Source organism: Mesocricetus auratus, unplaced genomic scaffold (genome assembly GCF_017639785.1).
Source record: "Mesocricetus auratus isolate SY011 unplaced genomic scaffold, BCM_Maur_2.0 Super-Scaffold_6731, whole genome shotgun sequence".
NCBI classification, from domain to species: domain Eukaryota; kingdom Metazoa; phylum Chordata; class Mammalia; order Rodentia; family Cricetidae; genus Mesocricetus; species Mesocricetus auratus.
In genome coordinates this window covers 11,796,661-11,822,158 of record NW_024429185.1, presented here as the reverse complement: position 1 = coordinate 11,822,158, position 25,498 = coordinate 11,796,661, and the positions used below count along the sequence as shown (strand labels likewise).

The 25,498-nt window shown below is 46.3% G+C and overlaps 1 protein-coding gene across 5 annotated transcripts in view; it reads right to left on the bottom strand.

The window, feature by feature from the left end:
* Positions 1–25,498, bottom strand: part of Palld (palladin, cytoskeletal associated protein) — a 384,981-nt gene that overhangs the window by 57,645 nt on the left and 301,838 nt on the right. The window contains exon 1 of one of the 5 annotated variants that reach the window (XM_005075172.3): positions 18,787–18,914. The exons of the other annotated variants lie outside the window; for them this stretch is intronic. The gene's annotated coding sequence lies outside the window, so the exon portion shown is untranslated. Of the gene's footprint in view, positions 1–18,786; positions 18,915–25,498 lie in introns of those variants that run through there. 5 annotated transcript variants of the gene reach the window in all.

Below are 25,498 nucleotides of genomic sequence, written 5' to 3'. Positions count from 1 at the left end.
CCTCTTTTCCAGGAAGCCCTAACAGCACTTTTCCCAGGGCACTGAAGTGTCAGGCTGCTGCCTCAGCATTATTTTGTTTGCTGGACAACAGCTACTTGTTAGTTGCTGCTGATGTCAACGGTGTGCTTGTCACATGTGGGTAACAGGACTCTCACTCCTGAAGCTCTCACATCAGTGGTTTCTGATGAGCTGCTCACTGAAGTGGTGTGGTGAATTTTTCAGTAGAAACAAATTTTCGGTGAGCAGCAAAATAAACTCATAAATGATGGGGGATGTTCTTCGGTATATTTGTTTCTTATTGGTTATGAATACAAACATTGTTTGGCTAATAGAGGCAAGAAGATAGGCGGGGTTAGGAGACAAGGGGAATTCTGGGAAAGGTAGGCAGAGGGGGCGGTAAAACGCCATGTAGAGACCAGGAGGACAGGACCTGCCAGGCGTTCTCTGTTCTCTGGTAAAATAAGGCCATGTAGATTAGTAGTTATGGGTTAATAATTATGACAGAGCTGACCAATAAGAGGCCCTAGCCATCGGTCAACATTTTATAATTAATATAGCATCTCTGTGTGTTCATTTGGGACTGAAGCAGTGGACCTAATGGGATAAGAAAATGCCAGTAACACATAAGAGACTGAAATACTAGCGAATCAGCTTACCAGTTGCCTTTATTTTGTCTTTTTCTTTCATTTTACATATGTAGGACACTTGTGATTTAGTGGGTGGAGAGAAAGAAAGAGAGCTAGAGAGAGAGAGATAGAGCGAGAGAGAGAGAGAGAGAGAGAGAGAGAGAGAGAGAGAGAGAGAGAGAGAGAGAGAGAGAGAGAGAGAGAGAGAGAGAGAGAGAGAAAATGGCCTCTGGAGGCAGAGAAAATAAAACCATGGGTTCGGGGTCCCTAAACAAACCCCAGTACAATGGGCCGGCTCCAGACCCCCAGGAAAGGAACACAGACGACGAGGCCCCCTGAGATGAAGGCAGAGGAGGCACAGCAGGTAAGGGAGCATCTGATGTGGCAGGGGGACGTCTGCCCAGCTGACTCCCTCAGTGCCTTAGTGACACATGGGCGAGATTCAGTCACTCAGCAAAACGTTCTTGCCTGCCAGGTACACAGCGTCTGAGAACCCTCATGCTACACAGCAGTCAGACACATCTAATGCTCACAACATCTTGCTCCTCCTGAACCAGACCTAGGGGACAGGCATACACGCCACGAGAAATTACAACATAAGCCATTATACGAGTGACAAAAGGGGACGGGCTTTCCCAGCAGTGGCCTGGGTTTTTCCAAGCTTTTCAAATATTCTGGGAATGTGAAGAACCCTAACCATCTTTAGAGGAACTCTGAAGGGGACTTTAGGGGAGTAGGCTCAGACACATGCTGAAACCACTTGAGAGTCAAGGAACTAGGCTCCCCTTGGCTTAGCTTTTAGTGGGCAGTAGGAGTGGAGAGAGAACATTCGTTCCCTCCCTCCAGGAGCCTGGCCGCAGAAGACAGGCCTCCTCCCTTAGGAAGTGGGAGACAAGCTCACCCCACATTCAGGGTCTGGCAGATTACTTAACTCTCAGGAACCAGGCGAAGTATGTCTCCTGGCTTTATAGCCAGACACAGCTTTGCCTGTTTGTCATAAAATCCTTTGTTTCTTTGAGAATGAGGGAGGATCAGGCGATTTATTGGTTTTTTAAAGAAAATTAAGTCCATTGAGCAACAGGTTAGAAGTTGATGCACTGTATTTTGTGGCATCAGATTTTACAAAGTTACAAGCAACTGTAACAAAACATCACACCCACCCCATGGATGGCATGGGAGCAGGGGGGGGGGAAACTGGTTGGCTTTACATCATCTCATCGAATCAGCTACACGGTCTGAATCTCAATATTTCCAGGTCACAGCTCAAGCTTAGCTGTCCTCTTTAAGGCCAGGTACAGGATAACTTCTAATGAGGTTGCTGAAGACATTGGGCGTTAAACATGCGAAATTACCACACTCAGTGTGGCTGTCCAGAAATTTCAGTTTCCTTTCACTTTCTCCCAGGATTGACAAAACGTAAATACAGTTTGGTTTGTACTAGAAATGTTCTCAAGATGTTGGACTCCACAGAACAATCAGTTCAGACTTTTGAAAGCACACGTTAAGTCTTGTCTGGTTCCTTCAACGGACACGGTCACGGCAGGAACTGTCACAGGCTGGGGCTGGGACAGTGACTCACTGGGTAAAGCGCTCTCTGTAAAAGTGTGAGGGCCTCCGTTTGGATGCCCAGCACTTGGGTCAAAAGCTGGGAGCAGTCACACATACTTCAGTCCCAGCACTGGGGGTTGGAGCCGGGAGGATTCTAGGGGCTCACTGCCTCCAGATTCAGTGAGACAGCCTGTCTCAAAAAAATCCGGTGGAAAGCGATAGAGGAGGAAGCACAGTCAACCTCTGCCCTCTACGTATCCACACTGGCATTCACGTATACACGCAAACACACACACACACACACACACACACACACACACACACACACACACACGCACACACGCACGCACACACGCACGCCAAAACAGTCACACTTTTCCTTTCTACTCTTATTCTACAACAAGTCAACCAGAACATTACACAGAAGGCCTTCTGCAGCTGGAGCCGAGACAACGAAGAAAATCTGATCTGGTGCCTCTGAGAAGCAGACAGCGAACACCCCCAAGCACCCTGCACAACCCTCATTCTGAAAGCTGGTGCTTACACAATGGGCATGCAGCGGTCTGGAGCCTGTCACTGCTCAGTTCTCTAAGGGGGCAGTCTTATCTCTTCCTCCCGATGTTATCACTTGCCAAGGAAAGCTCAGACAAAAGTCAACTGTTGCACCCAGTTGGAATGCAACTGTGTTCAGGAATGTCCCAACGGGGTCATTTATGTTCATATGGGAGGCACCCTCTTGGTAAGGATGGAACAACTATATTTTGCCTAAGGGAAAAAATTCTCACACCCTCCAGGAAGAGTTTCCAAATGACTTCTTCCCATTTCAATTAGCTACACTTCGTGCTCTCCCTGCACACTTGAGGGAACATTCATTTGTGTCTGTTTGAACCTACAAATTAATGATAGAAGGTAGCACAGACAACACGTGTCATGAATTATTGATTTCTTTCTGAAATAAGGGCTCCAGGCAGCTTTTGATGCTGGTGGGGTTTGAAGACAAGTCCACCCAGAAAGCTTAGTCTGGTCTTTAGTGGCAAAAGGCTACATTTAGTAATCATTTGATATGAAATATGTCTTGTTCATCTAAGTCTTTCCTTTCTGTTTAAGGCATAGACTCAAGGAACATTCTGGATTCACGGTCTAAATTCTATCAGTTTCTTTCTCATGCTGAGTGTCTTTACATTTTCTCCAAATTATGTTTGCATCAGTGGGGAAGCTGATTCATGCCTAAATTTGTGTGCTGTTCTTGCTGGGCTGCAAGGCTTGATAGCCCTTGACAGTAGCCCTGTTTTCCCAGCTGTTGACAATCGGCATCAAAGTGCTTAGTTCCGACAGCTTTGCTGCAGTTCTAGAACCCTTAAGCACCGAAGCTGGCTCTGTGCATGGAAATGAGCCTCCATGCCATGCCTGCCTACCTGACTTGTATGCATGAGACCCACGTGGTAGAAGGAGAGAAACGACTCTGCTAAGTTGTCTTCTGGTGCATGTGTGCATGCGTTTGTGCATGGGTGCATGTGCGCACATACACACACACATACACACATGCACAACTTTTTCCTTTTTCCTGTTTTTAAAAATTAAAAACCAGAAAGCAAGATGAACCATTCTAAGCATTCCATTTACATGATATGAAGCTTCTTATTCTTTGGTAGGTATTAAAACTTTTGTTTTAGCCTTAATATGGTCTAATTAGGGGGCAGAGGCAGGCAGATATCTGCGATTGAGGCCAGTGTGGTCTATGCAGAGAAACTCAGGATAGCCAGTGCTACATAGACAGACACTATCTCCAAAGTTTTTTTTCTGACAAACATTGTTGTGGAATAGAATATATATTTCACTATGTGAAGATACGTTGCATTTATTTATGCTGCATTTGTTTAACTATGTAAAGATGTGTTGCTATTTCACCTTGCCTGCCTAAGGCACCTGATTGGTGTAATAAAGAGCTGAACGGCCAATAGTTTCTCAGAGGAAGAATAGGTTGGGCTTGTGGGCAGCCATCCAGGGGCCAGACAGACAGACATGAAGGAAACAAAAAAGCAGGATATACATAGATGAGGTAAAGGAGCCTCCGGGCAGCACATAGACTAATAGAAATGAGACAATTTAAGTTTAAAAAAACTAGCTAGAAACAAGCTTTAAGTTAAGGCTGAGAATTAATAATAAGTCTCCATGTCATGACTTGGGGGCTGGTTTTCAAGAAAGCCTGACACAAAACACAAACAAAATAAAAAACATAATTTGGTACTATTTCTGACAATAAATAAATGAATGCCAGTGTATGTAAGGCACGGGTGTACCGGATGCCAGTGCAGGTAAGGCACGGGTGTACCGGATGCCAGTGCTCTGTCTTCCTGAGATGGTGCTGCTGAGGCGTGGCTGTGGGAGCCTCAGCCACACTTTGAGAGTCAAGGCTTTCAGAACACCTTGTTAATTCTTGGAAGTTAACCTGCAATCTCAGGACTGTAGGGAAAAGGGACCAGTCAAAGAAACACACCCTGAAGCAGAGCCAAAGAAACACACTTTGGCCCTGCAACCACAACCAAAGAAATGTACCCTGACCCTGAAACCAGTGCCAAAGGAACACACTTTGTCCCTGGAATCAGAGTCAGTGAAAGAAATGTACCCTGGCCCTAAAATTGGAGCCAAAAGGCTAAAAAAGACCAGAGAAAGAAACACACTTTGGCCCTGAAACCAGAGCCAAATCTGACCCCAATCCTGTGTAAAAAAGTAACCAATCCCGGAGCAGAGCTCTAGCCAATCTGAGCTTAGCACTGAAATCGGACCAATCCCTACTCTGGAAAAACTTCCCCAACCCCAGGAATCCCTATATAAACCCTGTGTATGTTCAGCTTGGCTGGTCCAGCTGCCTTCCAATAAACCCCTTTGGATGAGCTTCGGACAAAGATCTTCTTTTGCAGAGGCGGCAGAGCAGAGGCGACCCTGGGCAGAGCAGAGCAGAGCAGAACAGAGCAGAGCAGAGCAGAGCAGAGCAGAGCGAGCAGCGCTGTAACACTTGCCCGGGAAACCTTCCTTGGCAGAGCGGAGTTGTTACACTCTGATCCCGGCTCCCCCGCTCTCTGCTCTCAGCTCTCCAGGAGCAGAGCTGAACTGTAGCAACCTCAACCGAGAAACCTCCTGCGAGCAAAACTGCTACACTAGGCGAACATCCCCAGCTGGAAGACCCTGTCCTGCCGGAGCTGAGCTGATACACCGGAGAAGCCTTTCTCTAAGGCAAGGCTGTAAGCTGCCAAGCTTACTGCAACCTGTGGTGGTCCTTGGCTCCCGAGCTCCAGGATACCTTTCTACCTGAGCTGTGTAACACTGAGTATTCTGTGACTCCCGAGTGCCAGAATACCTGACCCACTCCTGTTCCATCCTGTCCTGACCCATCCCGACAAAACGCTTACAAGGACCATCACTGCTCTCACCTGCAGAGGATTCTTTACGGGAGTCTGAATGAGATTCAGTCCCCACAATTACTACACTAAGTCTTTCCATCACAGAAGGTCCATAAAGGTCCCCTCTACGGGGTGAGCTGCCAGATACCGACGGATTGCTCACCAGACTTACCAGTTGTGCAGTGGACTTATCCACCCCCACACACAAGGTGTCTGAGATACACATAAGGGAATTGCAAAAAAAAAAAATAATAAAATAAAAAAATCCATGTCTTTCTCACCTGGGATTCTTAGATGGTCACATGTTGCTGGCTTTGACACTGATTCTTTGTGTGTTAAGTTTTTGAAGTTTGCAGTGATCGTAAGACACCTGAGCTACCTAAATTACCTTACCACAAGGACAGAGCCGGCTCTTAATTACCCAAGTCATCAAAGTAAACCAGAGAGAACGCAGGCAAACTGGAGCCTTGACCTTGACTGCAGGCGGTGCATTTGCCTCCGGTGTGGCTACTGTCCCAGGGCTTCTCCGTAAGGATGGAGACCATGTGCCCTGTGTGGTGGCTGGAGGAGGGGACAAGTGTGCAAGCTAGTAACGATGCCTCACTCACATTAGTCAGATATCTCTGGAGCATCCGAGATTTTCACTAACAACTGACAAGGGTATATGTCAACGGTACAAAAACTGACAGAAGGCTCACTGAGCACAAACTGCCCCCTACCCCTTGAAAGGAGATGCTGCAGAATATTCCTATCTCCCTTTGCTCCGGGTCCTCTCTGGCTGCGGTCTCCACACAAGCTCTCGGGCTCTGACACCACTAACTCTCCTACTACCCCAGGCAATTGGCCTCCCTGTTCTGCCAGCTCCGACTTTCTACCAGGCTTCTCTGTGATTGGCTCTCAGTGCTCTCTGGAAGCTTCGGGACCTGAAGCTAAAGGCTTTCTTGATAGTCATTTCCTACTGCTCCCAGGCTCGGCTTCTGCTTAAGAGGCCCCAGTCAGTATCTTCCTCATCCAGGTCCGTGGTGATCACACAGTGCACTGGACCTGTGCTTGCTGGTCAGCCAAAGACACTGCATTTGCTTGGTAGCTTTCTAAAGCACCGGAAAGATCTGAGAATGACACACCGTAATTGTTTCATGATTTGGAATTCATCCTTACCTGTTGGAAGGGAAGAGGTTCTGGGGTGTGTCATAGTCTAATTTCCTGTTGCACAACCTCTTTTCAATATATACCTATCTATATGCATATATATATTTATATCTAGTAAGTCTAAGATACCGTGACTAAATATTAACAAAAATCACAGGATCTTGCTCACTGAGGGCATATGGGTTTTGAAAGACTGGAAACTGGAGTGAGAAACTCTTGGGACTACACTGAAAACAGATTCTTTAACATCTGCAGGCCCATTTTCTCCATTAAACACACACATTATCAATTTAACAGGATAAACAATGATTTCCCAGGGCTGTTGGAAGAATTGATAGCGTGTACACAACACACACGTTAGCAGCATTATTAATATCTAAGGGACAGATAGAGAAAGATTAGTCGAGTGCAATCTTTATCTCTAGGCCTAGTCAATCACGATGCTTAAGTAATTAATCTTAGTTTAAACACAAGAAAATGAAGCAAAACACAAACTCTTTGTCCCAGTTCTGTGACTGACACAGCCTCACACACTGCTTCTTGATGGGCAAGCATTCACTGTAAGTTGTGTGGGACAGAAGCCTCCTTTTGCACACAAGGGAAGAGTACCATATCCCCCAGTCATCTGTGTGAAAACAGACATGACCATTCCCTGTTGTCCTTCACAAGGCTTCTTGGAAGATGGGCTACACAGTTGTAATGACTCTTGAGGCAACACAGAGGTACCAAGCTTGGGCAAGGTGTGGTAAATTTGGCAGGGAAGTGTAATTTCCGTAATATTGTTTGCAGCCCAGGAAATGGCTCAGGTGGCTTGGTATGGGCAAAGTGCTGCCAGGTTTTTCTGCCTGGGCTTGCTACTCTTGGATGACTTCATTTGACTGAATTCCTTACTCTGCTTGCCCTAAAGAAGCCTCTGCACTCAATTAGTCCCTCCTCCCCCAAATACCTCATGTGATCCCAAAAGCCTAATATGGAAAGCCTCAAATTCATGTGATGAACCTCATTGCCTATTAAAATAGCAAATGTGTCTCCTAAAGCCAAAACCACCACACAATGGCCGGGAGTTTTGTGCAGCACCATTATCTGGAATTATGGCATGGCATGAGCAGAATATTGCCAGGCCTCTCAAATCTGTTCATCCTCAATTTTAACAGCTGTCTGACTGAGATCAAGGGAAATTGAATGTAACTGTTACACACTTAAAAAAAAAGTCAATATTGCCTAACCCAAACTAAACAGCAAAGAGAAACTCCTAAGCAGGTAGTTTTAGTTTTGCAAAGCAAACTTTTTCCTGTGATCTTGGCTCAGAGATGGTCCTCACTCCCGGACCATGTCACATTTCTAGGATATCCAAAGAGACTGTCTCCTGAAGTATAAAGTAGCATGAACTTTCTAGTAGGTGTGCAAATCAGTCTCTTAGTGATAGCCCATGACTCATGAATTGGTATTTGAAAATCCTTTTTGGGCAAAACCATTATTACCATGCTTTCATGCTAACTGGGTTAGGTGACATGGCTATGCTTCCCCAGCCTAAATGTGTGCTATGGTACATGTTCAGCCACACATCTGTTGGGTCATCTCTGTCATCATGGGGGGCAGGTAATAGGCACTTGGGGATTGTGAGAAGCTTTTGTTTTTAATATGGTTTTACTGATTATGCACGGCTTGTAATTTGAGCAAGAATGTGGTGCTCACTCAAGTCTGGGATTCATATTAATTACTCCAAGACTAGAAAACCAAATCCCATAGAATCATCAACTTGCTAAATGTTTTAACCCCAAACTCCCTAAGAGAATGGGGGGTTGGAAGGAGATCAGAGAACAGTCCCCTTCCATGTGCCCTGCTGATCTCTCTTTTTATTTGAAGAGCAGCGAAGACCCGGATGAAGGGTCTGGGATGTGTGGACATGGATGACTTAGCTAGGACCTACATCCTATCAACAGAGGACAGCGCTGGCATGGAACCTCTTCCTCAGACAGTTCAGAAATTAAAGTGTAGGCTGTCAGCCATGGCCATATGGTTAAATGTCCTGTATTGTTAGCTTAAGACATATAGACCAAGGTACAGATCTCTGGGAACCCAGGAAAATACCAGGTGTTTTCTCACTATGCCAGAAGGTGACCCCAGACTCTGTGTATTTTTTTATAAGGCATTACCCCTTTGCTGCCAAGTCATCAATCCCTTCCTAATTTGTAATTTTAGTTGAATGCCCACTACCAGAGATATGAGATTGTATTTCTCTAAAAGAACACCAAAGAAGGGATGCTGTATCTAAAACCACTCTGAAAGCACAGGGGATGAAAGACAGGATGAATCGATGTGTGTCACTTTTCAGTGAGAGGGTCCTCATAGCACAGTCAAGTGTGAGGCCACACTTTATTCAAGACATACTCTATCCTGCTCTCTGTTAATTCCTCAAATGACAGACAACATGGAAGTATCATTCTATGGATGCTATTTAGTCACTGTGTTTACTTAACACATAGTAAACTAATAATGGTTGAACTACACAGGATATGAAACTATTTACTGTGTCCTTTTGAAATGCCTCCTAATTACAGATTGAAGAGGGACGCCACAATAAAATCAAAAGCAAGAGATACAATTACACTGGGCAAATATTTAAAAACTCCCAAGTGAATCTTCCTCTTTCATTTTCAGATTTGTATTTGGTTTAATACATAGACAAGATTGAAAAACAGAATTAAACAACACTCATAGAGGAAAAACTGAGCTTCGGGAAAGGTTGTAGAAGCCACATCCAACTCACCTGGGAGCTCAGATACTAAAGCACAGCACAGGCTAGATACAGAGGCTGGGCAGTGACTGCTGCTCAGGGTCAACTGCTTACTCAACACCACTGGCTGTTCCATTTCCTCCTCAGCTGTCCCAGGACAGGTGACCCAGTGGTCTCCTCAGTAACCCAACCTGATTCTTCCTGTAGAATTTCTCTACCAAGAAAACTTCTCTCAGGGTTTTAGACACTTAGCATTTACCTTCCAAAACCTCCCTGAGCTTGTAATGGATGCCCTTAGTTTGACATATGAGCTGAAGCTTGTGGAAAACTATGCCATCGCCCTTAGTGCACATTTTCAAGTGGTAACATCACCAAGCATCTTGGAGGATGCCTAGAGACTGGGAAAGCAAAGCACAGTGTAGGCCCCAGAGATCCAAGTCTTATGGTAAACACAGCTTGGGAGGATCATTATCTAACTTTTAAAAATCTGTATAGCAGAGCTCCCCTACTCAGCATCCCCACCGGGAAGTGGCAAATGTCCTACTGTTTTTAAGTGGGTGAGAACTTGGCCTTCACATCCAGTAGTGGGTGCAGTACATCTCCAACTTTACCTACTTCAGATGAATGTAAATTTAAGTTTTGAAAAATCATTTTTAAGGAATGTCTTTATTTTAAATGATGTGTGTGTGTGTGTGTGTGTGTGTGTGTATGTGTGTGTGTGTGTGTGAGTACAGATGCCCAAGGACACTGGATTCCCTGGAGCTCAAGTTACAGGTAGTTGTGAGCCACCCAATGTGGGTGCTAGGGACTCAACTCAGGTCTTCTGCAATCACATCCAGCGTGTGCTGGTAAATGCTGAGCCCCTTAAAAGTATCCTAATACAAAATAACAAATAACTTTTAAAATCGAGCCACCAGGACATTTATTTTTGTGCCCCGAGGCAAAGAGTAAGGCATACTAAAGCCTGCCAACTTCACACACATCAAGTGGTTCCGCACAGCACAGACCGCACACTATTGGAGAGTTCTGGAAAAGGCAGAAGATGAAGAGATGCTCAATGGCATTACTGTCTCTGTTTGCAAACTGACGATGTCTGCTGGTTGTACACGAAGAAGGGCCAAGGAATGCATGGGCTTGGATCGCTGTCTTGCTATCCCGGGGTGCTTTTTCTGCCCTTCCAAGAGATCTGCAAATTCCTATATACCGCTCTCTCTTGCAGATGAATCTTCCTATTGGAAAAGCAAAGTCCAAGCCCTCATGCACTACGTCTGAGTTTCTTATAGTCAGTTTCCCGGACAGATTTATAGTTTCTGGTGTGGACAGTATGTTCTCGGGAACATTCTATGTTACATAACAGCATGGTGTGGTGGGTGAGGAGGACAGTGTACATGTGGATTCATTTTGCCTCTAAGTAGGAACCCAAAATAAATCTTTTCTAAAGCCCGCATGCCTCCTTCCATACAAATACGTCCATCTTTAGTTATGAAGACAAGTAGAAAATGAGGCTTTACCAAGAAAAGCCACAGCTTGTTTTCTAGCTCCAGTTTTAAGGCAGCCTGTTTGTGGTTTGACTGGAATGTGCTTTCCTTCAGTACTCAGTCACTGGTCAGATTTTGTGACTATTGGTCAGCTTTGTCAAATAAGTGAGTTTGGCTTTACTCAGTCTTCCAAGACAGAGCTGGTTTTCTCACCTAATGCTTTGTTTGGGTGCAAAGTCATGCTTTGTCCCCAAAGACTTAGTTTTACTTGCATGGTAATTCTCAAATCGGGGGCCCCCCGGTCAGATCTCAGCTTAAGATGTGCAATAATCTCTATATGGAATGTTTAGAATTACGTCTGCCCTGCCCCACCCCACCCCCGCCCCGTTCCCCCTCACTGTTCTCACCTCTGTGGAAAGGCAGCTCCATCCACTCACTGCTTAGCAAAGCTTAGGATTAACCCTGGTGCATCACCCTTTGTTCATTAAATACTACCACCACTGAAAGAATTGGTCCTGGTGCATGAGAGAGAGAGAGAGAGAGAGAGAGAGAGAGAGAGAGAGAGAGAGAGAGAGAGAGAGAGAGAGAGAGAGAGAGAGAGAGAGAGGGTGGGAGGGAGGGAGGGAGGGAGAGACAGAGAGAGAGAGAGAGAGAGAGAGAGAGAGAGAGAGAGAGAGAGAGAGAGAGAGAGAGAGAGAGAGAGAGAGAGAGCGTGCAAGTCCTGTAGAGGCCAGAGGTTGATATTGGGTGTCTTTCTCAGTCACTGTCTACCTGGCGCTTACCTATTCAGGCAGGCTAGCAGCAAGTGAGCTCCAGGGATCTGCCTGCCTCTGCCTTCCCAGGGCTGGGATTACAGACTCGCCACCATATGGAGCTTTCAAACCAGTGCTGGGGATCCAAAACTAGATCTCTGTACTTGTGTGGCAAGCACCTTACTGGCTAAGCCATTTCCCTAGTCCCCCGTTTTAACCATCCTGGCCATTCATGCACTGCAATCAATTCCTTTGTCTCTGACTTAGCGAGATAACCTGATTATCTATTTCCGGGCTCATTCTAACAGGCCCTGCCCCCATTCCCTTGGTTTCCTGGTTTCCCAGCTGACCATGTGTGCTGCCTCCCAGCGCTGCACTGGCTAACAAGATGTGATTCAAGTAGAAGGTATCTTTGCTGACCTTAACTAAGGCTAGTACAAGAAGGAATGAGCTTCAATTTAGGCAGCCCACCCCAGCATACAAAACAACACAAAACTAAGAACTCTTTCACTGTAACTGGCTATAGTGTTTCTCATGTACTCTCTGCTACTTGAGGCTGAAGGATCATTTGAGTATGGAGTTTGAGGCCAGACTGAACGAAGTAAGACCCCATCTCAAAAACAAAAGGAATTCTTTCAAGGCTTGACACTCAGCCATAGGGAGACAAGGGCTTAAAGAAATAGGTGGTAAGACAATGCCTGGGTACCCAACTTGTTATAGGAAGAAAACGATTCAGCACCTAAGAAAGAAAACTATGTAACAAAGAGGATAGAAAGGTGTGGCTTTTTTGTTTTTGTTTTTGTTTTTTTTAGACAGGATCTCATTGTGTAGCTCTGGTTGGCCTAGAGCTCACTATGTAGACCAGACTGGTCTAGAGCTCAGTGCAGGGATTAAAGACTCATGCAGCCATGCCCTGTCCCAGGATAGATAGTTTTATTTCTGGAGGAATGTATGGGGGTTTATGATAGCCATCACTCACATACACTAAACATCTGTTAACTGCAGAGTCTGCTATGAGTAAGTGGCACATGATGACAAGAATAAGAGTTCTCTCTCCTCAAGAGAACTCAAGAAGGAATCCTGAGCTCCACTATGTTACAGACATCAAGAGTAAGACTTTGAACTTGGGATGACCCCAGTGGATATTTCAGCAGTTAAAGGCAGACTTCCTCTCCCCCAGGTGACTGCTACCCATCTCTCTTCTCATTCTGTCTCCTACACTCCCTCCCCAGCCCACTCTCAGTTGACAAGTGAGTTCTCCATTTCACAAAGAAAGCAGAAACAGCCAGAGAGAACTCCCACAGGTCCCACCCCTACTCCTACCCACTCCTAAACCATTGCCGTAAGACGCAGCCTTCTGGCCAGCCCTGCAGAAGTACTTCCTTTTCCCTCTTTGCGAAGGCTAACCCAATCTGCTGCTGCACACAGGATCCCCACCTTCTTCAAAACGTCCCTCCAGCAATTGCCTCCATCCCTCCTGACCTCTGGACAGACAAGGTCAATTCCTTTGTGAGTTGTTTTTTGGCACTTCCTGGTCACTTGCTGGAAGATTGGCAGTGATTGATGAGGACAGCACAGAGTGGTACAAACCAAAATGGTTCACTGTGAGCAATGACACTGTGAGTGTTCTGGATTCCGTTGGCTCCGAACCACTAGGAGGTCTGTGTCTTTTATCCCACTGAATCTCACCCCAAACTGACATTCCTTAGCCGCCTCCACAGTTCTGCTTCTCCTGCCCCATCCGAAGTGTAAGGTGTTTATAGTTGGCCACTTAACCCTGGAATCTAAGCTCCAGAAGAACAGGGAGTTTTGCATAGTTCCCATGTAGAACATTGCTTTATTCTCTCAGTGCTTGGGACATAGAACTTACACAACAATATTTGTTGATTTACGAGAGCCCAGTGCTGCCCTTTCTGATTTGTGTGACTCTGGGGAAAATGACTAAACCTCTCCATATCTCCCCTTCATCATTTTGAGGTGGGAATGCTCAAAGTACAGAGGACATGGGATTGTGATGGGGACCAAATGACATAAATGAGTAAAATATTTTAGCACAGTTTCTGGTATAAAGTGTCCAATAAGTCACCCATATCTTATGCTCAGTTAGAAATATATATATATACATATATATTAATTTTTTGCTTTTACAATCTCCAATCCAAATTGGAACTAGTTTAGGGATGTGGCAGATTGATAAGAAGGAAGAGGAGGCAGAGGAAGAGAATGAGTAGAAAAAAAAACATGTGTTTTCTTTCCTTCTTTCCTTCAGATTCCATTGAAAACCTAATCCTGGCTCAAAGCTATCAAACACACACTAAACCATGTTAATGCCTAGGTTTGTGTTCTACTAAAAACCTCTTGTTTAGTGAGGAAATAATGGCAGTCAGCAGGTAGCACACGTGGCTAAACCATCTGAACCGGTCTCATAGGTGATGGACAACTGGTATTCCCTTCTTTTCCATGACTGGCACCCTCTTCTGGTCTTCCTTCCCAGTGTTAGGGATCCCCTTCCCCACAGCTCTGTGGCTCCAGGGTGGAGTCTCTGTTAGCAGAAGGGGAGGCTAAAAAAAAAAAAGCCTATCTCTCTACACTACATTTTCTCCAGGCTTTAAATGGAACAACAAAGGAGGGTCCTGATGGGGGAAGTCCTTCTGTAATATGTTTTTCTTATTGGTTGATAAATAAAGCACTGTTGGCCAATAGGGAAGCAAGATAGGTGGGACTAGGAGTCAAGGAGCATTCTGGGAAGTGTAGTAAAGAGTAGAGAACTACCATGTGATCCCAGCAGGAGAGGACACACAATTCTGGCATTCTTGGTAAGATAAGACCTTATAGAAATATATATTAGTAGTTATGTGTTAATACTTAAGACAGAACTAGCCAAGGAGAAGCCCTGAACATTGGCCAACAGAACCGTAACTAACAGAGTCTCTGTGTGCTATTTGGGATTTGTGCGCTCTGGGACCAGGCTCGCAGGAAGAATGCTCGTTACAGGTCCTTTTGCCATTATGGCTGGTACTGAAAGCTGCCAAGTGTTCAAGCTGCACGCCTTTCCCTTGGGGGAGGTCATTACCATCATTTCCATCCAGTAAGCCAGCATGCCTTCCAACGGTCTGGATGATGCTGGGATAACCATCAGTTTCACCTGCCATCATGGCATGGCGCCTCAACCTGAACTAGCTAGCCACTCAGCATTTTCGGTTTGCTTCCTCGTAGTCATGATCCAAAATACACAAGCACTGAGCCGTTCGCCTGCTGGAACGGCTCATGTTACCAGTCATGGTTAACCCTAAAGCATGTAACCAAGAAGTCATCTGGAGAAAAAAAATTTGTCCTGGGGGGTTGGAGAGATGGCTCAGAGGTTAAGAGCACTGACTGTTCTTCCAGAGGTCCTGAGTTTGAGTCCCGGCAACCACATGGTGGCTCACAACCACCTTGAATGAGATCTGATCTGGTGCCCTCTGCTGGCATGCAGGCAGAAGACTGTATACACAATAAATTAAATAAATAAATAAAAAATATTTTTAAAAATTGTCCTGAAGGGTCTACGAGGTAGGCTGACAACTCCCTGAGAGTGCTACTCCCTCCCCGATACTTCTGGCCTTCAGCGTTTAGTTTGCCCCCACGCCTTCTCGGCAACAAAGTCTCATTGCTTCCTATCCACTCATTCTCTTTGGATGAAACTAACCCTAATTCTTCAGCCTCTGACACACACACACACACACACACACACACACACACACACACACACACACGCAGAGCGTCTCTGGAGTAAATCCCCAGAAGTTGAAAAAGAGAGTGAACTTATAAGAATGCACTTTCAAAAAAGCATCTAGTGCCCTTTTAACCACCATGATGGGGGATATCCTTCTGTATATGTGTTTCTCTTGTTGGTTGATGAATTAAAAACTCTGATTGGCCAGTAGCCAGGCAGGATGTGTAGGCGGGGCTACAAGATGAGCAGAATTCTGGGGAGAGGATGCAGAGTGAGCCACCAGGAGATGCCATATAGCTACTGGGAAGACAGGACCCCAGGCATTCTCTGGTAAGATAAGGCCATGTAGAAATACTTAGATTAATAGAAGTGGGTTAATGATTAAGAGAGAGCTAGTCAATAAGAAGCCTGAGCCATCAGCCAAACAGTTTATAATTAATATAATCCTCTGTGTGTTTATTTGGAACCAAAGGTCAGTGGAACCAGGCAGGAAAGAAACTCCATCTATACCAGCATTATTTTTAAGTGTATTTTTAGAGGCTTTTTCCACCATTGATTTGAAGAAGAAGGGGTACTTGGCAAGATACTAAATGGTACAAAAATTGTGAAGTATAGTGAACTTTGGTCCCCCAATATTTACATGACCTTTTGGAACAAAAGTGAAATAAGTTTTGATACAAAATTCCTGATATGACTATATAGCCCAAAGAGGTGGCACTGCTGATTGCAATGACAGAGAAAGAAATATGAATACAGGGCAATGATTAATCCTTTAGATAGTCAATAACTGTTTGATAAAAATTCTAATAACTTTGGTACTTTGATTGGAATGGACTCCAATACCTTCCAGAAAATTCTTTATGTAAGTAGCCAAAGGGGAAGAACCTATATTAAGGGGTAGGGAGAAGCTACAACACTGAAAAGAGTTAATACAGCCAAGGAGCCGAGGTTTTAACAGCCCAGGTTTAACAGTGAACATCGAAACCCCAACACATCAGAGTAAAGGGCCACTGTTTTTATTGTGTGGGCTTAGAGCTTTAAAGATCAGCTGGAAACTGAATGAAGAGTCCCTAAGGCGGTCTGCAGCAATCCCAGGGTTCCTCTGAGTAGGATACCTATCCATTGTCTAAGTCAGCGAGTGTCCTTACCTGGGACAGATGGAACAAACAGCTATTACATCATGCAGAGCAGGTGAGCTAATGTCCCACGCCAGCGATCGGAATTCTGTGGCTTTCAACAGTCACAGAAAATAAGGCTGCATTATTCCAACCACCTCCCCAGGCTCTTCCCTCAGCATCTCAGACTTTCACAGAGCCCAAGGGATGATTAGGATGCCAGTATGATTTGTTACTTGATGGGTAACCCACTCTGCTTGTTCTAAGGACAACGACAAATCGGTTATGCTTATGTATGTATCTGTAGACACACAGTGGCTCAACACAGAAGGAGTAAGGCATAGGAATGAGTTAGAAAATCTGGTTTCTAGCTCTATGTCCTCTTGCAGGTCTCTTTGCCTGAGGGTGGCTGGTCATTTGACTGCCTCTCTAAATTAGAATTTTCCAGAAGCTCAGGGACATACGTAGTTAACCTTCTCCTACATCAACCAACACCAACAGCCTATGGAAGAATTATTTTCCAACTCCTGTCACTAACTCTAAAACCCCCAAATCTTGAGGCTCAAAAATAAAATTAAAGCTTTTGGTAGGCGAGATGAAGAGGTCTGGAGGACACACCGTGTACTTAGCTCTGGAGACCATAGTTCAGGAGCAGCCTTAACCACACAAATCAAGAAGGCATCCCCAAGGCCAGCTGGTGGGACCAGTCCCTAATCTGGAAAGGGTACTTCCTCAGGAAAGCATCACTGTTTACTAATCCTGCTTCCTTCCGACACTGGGGTCTGCTTTCTGCTTTCCTCAAGCTAATCTGTAGCCACATACCAAACTTGGGGGCCAGGGGCATGCTCCAACTCTAGCAGACCCCGAGGTCTGAGGAATATATACTCACCCTGAGTTTCTCCTAAAGAACAGTCCGTGAGCTTGGCTTGCCCAGGCCTGCTACCAGGACAAGACCCAGATGAGCAAGACAGAAAGACGAGTCTTTTCCAAAGAGACCTAACCCTTTTTACTCAGTTCCCAGGGACAGAGAAAAAGTCCCAATCTTACATCTGGGCTCAGTGTGACCAGACAGCCTTCTGGAGTCTGGACAACTCACCAGTCCAGGCAGAACGACAGTAGTGTTAAATAGGGCAAAGGTCGGGGAAGCCAACCCCCACCCGCTTGGGCGGCCCTCTTTCTCAGGATCTGGAGCACCAGGTTTCTGCACACATCATCCCAGAGGAGAGGAGTCTGGAGGATCACAGATCTGGAGAAGCTAGCCAGCTAACAAAGCAAGGCCAGGGGGATCGTGGAGGCGGAGCTGCTGGCCACACATTAGCCAGGCTGAAAGTCACAATTACTAGTTGCCGGACGCGGCACAGAGGCACAAGTCCCCTAGGTTCTGCACCGACTTGGTGGGAACGTAACCAGCGGTGTGCGTGTGCACACGTAGATGAGAGAGAACAGAGCAAGAGACAAGAGACAGACTCTCCCACACAGACCACAGACAGAGATGCAGACCGACAGACAAGACACACACAAAGAGGCACGGAGACACAAAGGCAGAGACACAGACACAGGTAGAGAAAAAGCTGGAGACACAGGCGGACACACACACAGATAGACACAAGAGACAGAGAGACAGACCGACACACATAGACAGAAACAATGAGACAGACCTGGAGGGAAGGAGGGAGGGAGGGAGGGAGGGAGGGAGGGAGGGAGAGACAGAGAGAGAGAGAGAGAGAGAGAGAGAGAGAGAGAGAGAGAGAGAGAGAGAGAGAGAGAGAGAGAGAGAGAGAGAGAGAGAGAGAGAGACCGAGACCCAGAGGAGAGGAGGGGCTTGGGAGGGGTGGACCCCTCCTCCAAGACCAAACCGACAGCCAGAGGATGAGGTCATCGCCCCCTCCCAGCTCCCATCCCCAAATCTCTGGCAGCCCCGCTAGCTCTGCCCGCTCCAAGGGAGCCTCGATTAAGAGGGGGATGGTGTCAGGGAAGCTGGAGAAGAGGGTGGCGGGGGAGGGAGGGGGTCCTCCGGGTGCCAAAGCATCTTCTCCAGTCCCGACCCCGGGGAAAGGATGGAAAAGTGCCATCTGGAGCTGAGCTCCAGGGTCAGGGCTCGGATCCTGCGAGCGGGAAGGAGGGGCTCTGGGGTGGAACGATCCGCTGCTCAGTGTGTCCAGCCCACCCCGGTTCGCTCCTCGGGGCTGTCTCGCAGCCCCGCACTGTCAGCTCCTTAATTCAAACTTTTTCCAGCAGCCACGGGGCTGGGAGTCCCACGCCTACCTTGAGTCTCCCTGCTCTGTCCGGCACTCGCCGATCTCGGGTCCCAGCGAAGGAAGAAGGTGGGCGCTAAGGGCTCCTCCGGCTGCGCCGGGCAGGTACCCCAGCTTTATAGAGCCACGCCGCTCAGTGACTCAGTGAGCCTCCCGGGGCTTCTGCCCGCCGCCCTTCAAAATAAAAGTCCGGCCGCCCGGCTCGGCCAGCTGGAGAAGGCAGGAGGCGTGGCCGAGGCCCTGGGAAGCAGCCCCCAGGTCAGGGTACCCGCCCCTTCCATCCTCGTCCCGCCTTTTGCCTCTTTCTCCCCTCGAGCCCCTTCTTAGCAGAAGCCAGGTTCAAAACTGGGCTTCCGTGGCTCTAATACGAAGAACTGAGAGCGGGGAGCGGACTTAACCTAAGTCAACCGGGAAGAAGTGTTGACTTTTCCAGTCTGGTTTTTGCTTTGCAGATGAAAAAGAGGTGCCCTCGAAATCCCATCCCGGGGCATGCCAAGAGAATGGAACGGAAACTAAGAGTGCAAGCACCCAAAAGGAATACCACTGGGGCTGGAGGCGGGGTTAGAAAAAGGCCAGCCCAGGCCTGGCAGGCTCAAAATGTGCAGCATTAAAAATAAAAAGGCATGCCGGACAGTTCTTTTCTAACTGTTGGGTCCATTAAGTAGCTTTCTGGGTTCTATGTACCACGGAATCACTGAATCCGAGAGCCTTCTGTAAACGTTTCTCAGACTCCCTTTTAACAAGGTCTTGTAAATAATTGGTCCCTATCTGGCCAGCCTCCTGCGCCCCCACCCCCCACCCCTGTGTCTTCTGTCATAAACTACTGGAGGACCTCAGTCACTTGCTCTAAACTTCTATGAGGGAATTTCTGCCGTGAAGTGTTTTAAAGGACTAAGTAAGGCACACTGATTCCACAATTACGGTTTGTTTCCATGTGTTTGTTGTGTATGTGTGTAAGGCGTCACAGGGCAATTTGCAGAAGTCTGCTCTCTCTTTCCACCACTGTGGGTTCAGAGGATCCAGCTCAGGTACTCAGGCAGGCCTGGTGGCTAGTGCCTTTACCCACTGAGCCGTCTTGCTGGCTCAGAATTAATATCTTATATCAAAGCCATGACAGATTACGGGGCTTAGCCGTAAATCCAGATTACCGAATTTCCCCTTTAGCACCTCAGCTAAGAGCAGCCTGGCTCTGTGTATAACCCTCTTATATCTGGTCAGCACTCTTATCACAGTTATTTCTACCCTGTTTTCCTGCCAGAACGTGGGTTTTCTTGCGCCTTGGAACTGTATCTTTTACACACAATGAGCTCTCAGGAAAATGATTGGATGAATGGAAAACATACCTAACACGTACTGAATGGTAAGAGTCACTGCCCAGGGCATCAGGTCCCTGGTTGCTGGAGTCCAACTAAGAGGCCTGACTAGGGCCCTGGCAGTTTCTCTGACACAGTAACAAGAGAAATATCAGCAAGTGTCAATTAGACTACCTGTTTAAATGGTTCATTAATCCTACCGTACTTTCAACATTGTATCTACAATAGGTTTTTAGAACCACAGCCTATTTTTTTGTAAAGACTTCACTGTGGGCATGTTGGTGTGGGTACCTCACAGAGGCGAGAAGAAGGCATCAGATCTCCTGATCTCCTGGGGCTGGTTCTGGGAATGGAACCTGGGTCTACTGGCAAAGGAGCGGGAGTGCTTAGCCACAGAGCCATTGACAGCCCTTGGTTTCACAGACTTAAGGCAGCTACTTCCCCCTACTTTTCCCCTCCCCTCCCAAATGTCTTTTATTGATGTTTTTCAATGAAAAATGATGCCTGTAAAATATCCAAGCAATAAATCAAAACTGAATGCCACTCCATAATTTACCCCCAGAGATAAATGTTGTTAACCCCCTGGAGTACACTTTTCCAGGCTTTTGTATGTGTATTTAAGCATATATTTAAAACATAGATTAGATCATCGTTTACATATGATCCTGTAGCCTATTTTTAAAAACCTAACGATATGCCGCTGTCATCATTTTCAACACAATACAGGGCTTATTAATTTTCATCGCAACAAAGGTGATAGGTCAACATCCCTACTAGCCTGAGGAAAAATGTTTGAAAGAGTGAAAATGCAGCATTTTACCCCGCTACTTGGTTTTTCTTTATGAATTGAAGTTCTGTCCATTTTCCTGTCAAATGGCCATCAGGGCCAGCAGTGGTGACACCATGTGGAGACCAAAGGGTTTTCTCAGGGGCTGCAGTGTATCAGTGAGGAGAGGCTTTAAATGAGTTGTGCCTTGTTGTCCTAAACTGGGATCCTTGATCGGGAATGTTCTTCTGTGTATCAGAGCCTTTATTATTTCTATAAGTACTAGAATCATCAGTCCTTAAAAACTGTGATTTTTGAGCCGGGCGTTGGTGGCACATGCCTTTAATCCAAGCACTCAGGAGGCAGAGGCAGAGGCAGGTGGATCTCTGTGAGTTTAAGGCCAGCCTGTCTACTGAGAGAGTTCCAGGGCAGCCACCAAAGCTACAGAGAAACCCTGTCTTGAAAAGCAAAACAAAGCAAAACATAAGGAAAAAAACTGCTTTTGTAGTATAAAACAGAAGGAATGGACCTGTAAGTGTCAGTAATACCACCTCCGTGTTCTTCTGGCCTGCAGACATGGGTAGGAAAGAACAGACTGCCAAGATTGTACTCTGGTTTGGTGACAAGGGCCTTTATCATCTCCCTGGACCATTTTCAGTTTTCAGTTCTGAAATCCAGCATGACTTAAGGTAGTGATACAAAGCAATGAGCAGTTTTATGTCAAAATTGTTGGGTAACCTGTGGGAGGTATGGCTACTATCAGCCATCACTTCCACTGCGGCCCAGTCTCGCTGAAACTAGAGTCAACAGACACCCTGATGAGAATGTCCACCAAGTCTGAAAAAGAATGTCCATTCCTCCTCTGGCCCGGGAGCTCAAGCTCCAGAGGCCGTCTTTGATACAGGTTGAGAGATTCCCCCGAGCAGCCTCGTGAGGTCCCCTCTGGCCTCTTTGAGAAGTTTGGAAACACATCTGCCTGAGGCCTGGTGGCTTGGCTTCATGCTCAGCCTGCTTTGTCTCCCAGATCTGGGCCTCAACTGTGCAGATCTGATTTCGGATGTGGCCTTCTGCCTAGTTTCCGGTCCTTGGAGGAGTATGGGGATGGGTGAAGGAAGTCCTTGACTCAGTCTTCCTCCTCCTTTTCATATTACCCTAAGACCACAACAGTAAGGCAGGCGCCTACAAAGTAGAGGATCCGACAACCAGTGGCATCTGCTTAATAAGACACTCGTGGTACTGACACCAAATCTCTCTTTCCCTCCCTCCCTCCCTGTGGTTTCATTATTTACGTGTGTGTGTGTGTGTGTGTGTGTGTGTGTGAGAGAGAGAGAGAGAATGCAAAATGTGTGTATGCGTGAGTGTGTGTATGAGTTGCAAGATGTGTGTATGTGTGAGTGTGTGTGTGTGTGTATGAGAGAGAGAAAGAGAGAGTGCAAGATGTGTGTATGCGTGAGTGTGTGTGTGTGTGTGTCCGCACATGCGCACACACTCACGCGCGCACAAGTGCATGTTTAGCTTCCCACCAAAGCCAGAAGAAGGAATAGGGAATTGGACAGCCTGGAGCTGGAGTTCCAGGCTGTTGTGCACTTCCAGAAGTGGTGCTGGGAACAAACTCTGACCCTCTGCCAGAGCAGTAATTGTTCATGACTCAGAAGCCTTTCCTCTAGTCCTTGTCCCATCCCCATCTGGACACACACGCTGACTCTGCTGGCAAGTACTGCTGCCGCCTACCTCCAAATCCACGGCACAATCTTTCACAGAAGCGGGTGTTACTAGCAATCGAGAAAATGTCCTGTAATCGTGACCCACTAGTGAAATCACCAGCACAGGACCACACAGCCTAACTAAGCTTTTTCAGCTTACCACTCCAGGCCATCACCCGTGTTTTCACAACACAGATTTCATATTTTTACTTATGTGTAACAACAAAAGGAAAGCTAATGTATCTTTGGGCGCTTTGCTAAATGTTCAGTTTTAAAGAAAAGCAGCAAAGTTTGGACTTTGGGCTTCTAGGTGGTCACACTGCAGCATGGTGGATGATACCCAAAAACAGACATCCCATTGCTGATTCAGCCTAATGATCAGTTTTCATTCTCTTCGGGGACTTTGGTATCATTTACCACACACTGTATTTTCAAGGTTCGAGATCTTGGCTGGATAACGACTCTTATCTGTAGCTGCTGCCTCTCTCAGGAATCCCAAGCAAAGGCAACAAACCAGAAAAGGCTAAGAAAATTGTGTACTGAGTTTTCAACTGGTGTTGGTTCCAGCTCATGTTATTTTTAAGAACTATTTTGGTGTGTAGACGGCCTAAGATCTGCTTGTAGGGTTGGGGCAATGACTCAGTAGGTAAGAACACTTGCCAGACAAGCTTGACAATCCGAGTTCAGTCCCCAGGACCCACTGTGGAAGCAAAGGGTCAACTCATGAGCGTTGTACTTTGACCACCACACGTGGTAAACACTCATGCACGGGAGTGCACACACTAATTAATACTAGTAATGATATATTAATGCAAAATGTTTACTGATCCATTTGAATTTGGACTCTGTAATTTGATATGCACATTCATTTCCTTATTGGTAGCTACTAATTATTGCAAAAAATTAAGAAAACTAAAAAAAATTGCAGGACTTCTAAAGAGATTACTCTCTGTGTGTAGTAAATCATGAATTCTGATTGTTGGGAGAGGGGGGATGCCAGAAAATCTCTATGGATAATTCAAATTTCTGCATAAAAACACATCAACCTAGTCCATGGGCCAAGACAACTTTCTGGTCTTTGTCTTGTACATGGTGTTTACTTTTAGCAGAGTAAGAGCAAGCTACGAAAGGAAGACCAGTTGATTGTGTGGAGGTCTTCCATCCCAGCAGACCTGTGTCAGAGGACAGGGAGCAGCAGCCAGGTGGAGCATAAAGAGAGACCATGCAGAGAAGAGAAGACGGAGTTCGTGACGGTGAAGCAACCCCTGAGCCTCCACTGTGACCCCAGACAAGTAAAGAAATTGGTCAAAAGGGGACTGCAGACGGAGAATGAATAGAGGAGTCCTGTCCTGAAAGGGGCACATTTGGAGCAGGACAATGTAAGGTCAATCCTAGGCTGTTCCCATGGCCCTGAATTCAGAGTTCTGTTGTCTCATTTGTAAAGAGGAAGGAAGGCCGGGAGCTGCTGGCCAGTGTGAGTCTAATACAGCACACGCAGGACCTACCAGGTCAGGGTGTGTTTGGGAGCAGAGTTCTGTTCTAAATCTAGCACTTGGGGGGAGGCTTGATTGGCTGTTTTAAATGGGATTGACTGTTGGCTGACTGCTTCATTTTTAATTTTCAATTTCATACATGTATATAATGTCTTTTGATTCATCCACTCCCCCCCCCCAAACTCCCATGTGCCTTCTACCACATCTCCCTCCTAATCTTCGGACTTCCCCACTGAGTCTACTTAATACTGTCTGTTTTTGTGTAGGTGTGGGGCCATCCACCAGACCGTGGACAACCAACATACCAGGGGTCACATCTCTGAAGAAAACCAACTCGGAGGCCATTAACTATCCCTTGCTGGATTATGACTGGCTTGATTTGTGCAGGTCTTGTGCAAGCAACCACAGCTACTCCATGTTCATATCCAATAGCCCTGTCATGTCCAGAAGACAGCTGTCATAGCAACCTTCCCCAACCTCTAAGCTTTTGAAGGAGAGCGAGGTTCTGGTAATGATGCGGAGGATTTACCACTGACCTACATCTCCATCCCCTTAAAAACTTAAAAACTTAAAACAAAAACAAAGCTGAGTACTAAATACTTACTAAATAAGGAATAGAGTATAAAGAAATAGTTTCACTTCTGTCTTGTTAGGGTTCCTGTTGCTGTGACGAAACACCATGACCAGAAAAGCAGGGAGGAAGGAAAGGGTTTATTAGGTTTACACTTCAGCATTGCTGTTCATCACTAAAAGAAGTCAGGACAGGAACTCAAACAGGGCAGGATCCTGGAGGCAGGAGTTGACGCAGAAGCCATGGAGGGGAGCTGTTTACTGGCTTGCTTCCTGTGGCATAATCAGCCCACCTTCTTATAGAACCCAGGACCAGCAGCCTCAGGGATGGCACCACCCACCATGGGCTGGGCCCTCCCCCATTGATCACTAAATGACGAAATGTCTTACAGCTGGATCTCACAGAGGCATTTCCTCAGCTGAGGCTCCTTCCTCTGATCACTCTAGCTTGTAGCAAATTGACACACAAAACCAAACAGCACAATGTCAATCACTTTATAATTCACCTACGGTATATATCATGAGTCCTAGAGCTCAGATTCCAGGGACTATAACACTCAAATGAGAAGTTCGTATGCACAGAAAGTTCATTAACCATCCTAGGACAGTACAGTCACTGTGAGTAAATAAAAAACGTGCTGTACTAAAGCTGACCATGGGCCACACTGTCCATCTGACCTGAAATAGCTGAGACAGCTCCTAATTGTGTCCTTCTTGGGTCTGACTCACAATAGCTGTAGATGTGTTGTGCTGGCTCTGAGGGGTTCTTCCACAGATTCTATGGGCATTACTGAAGACATACAGTTAGAACACAGGGATTTGCCATTTTATGTGGCTCTCCTGAGTAGACGCTAAAGCAGGCGGCTTGCTAGCTTCA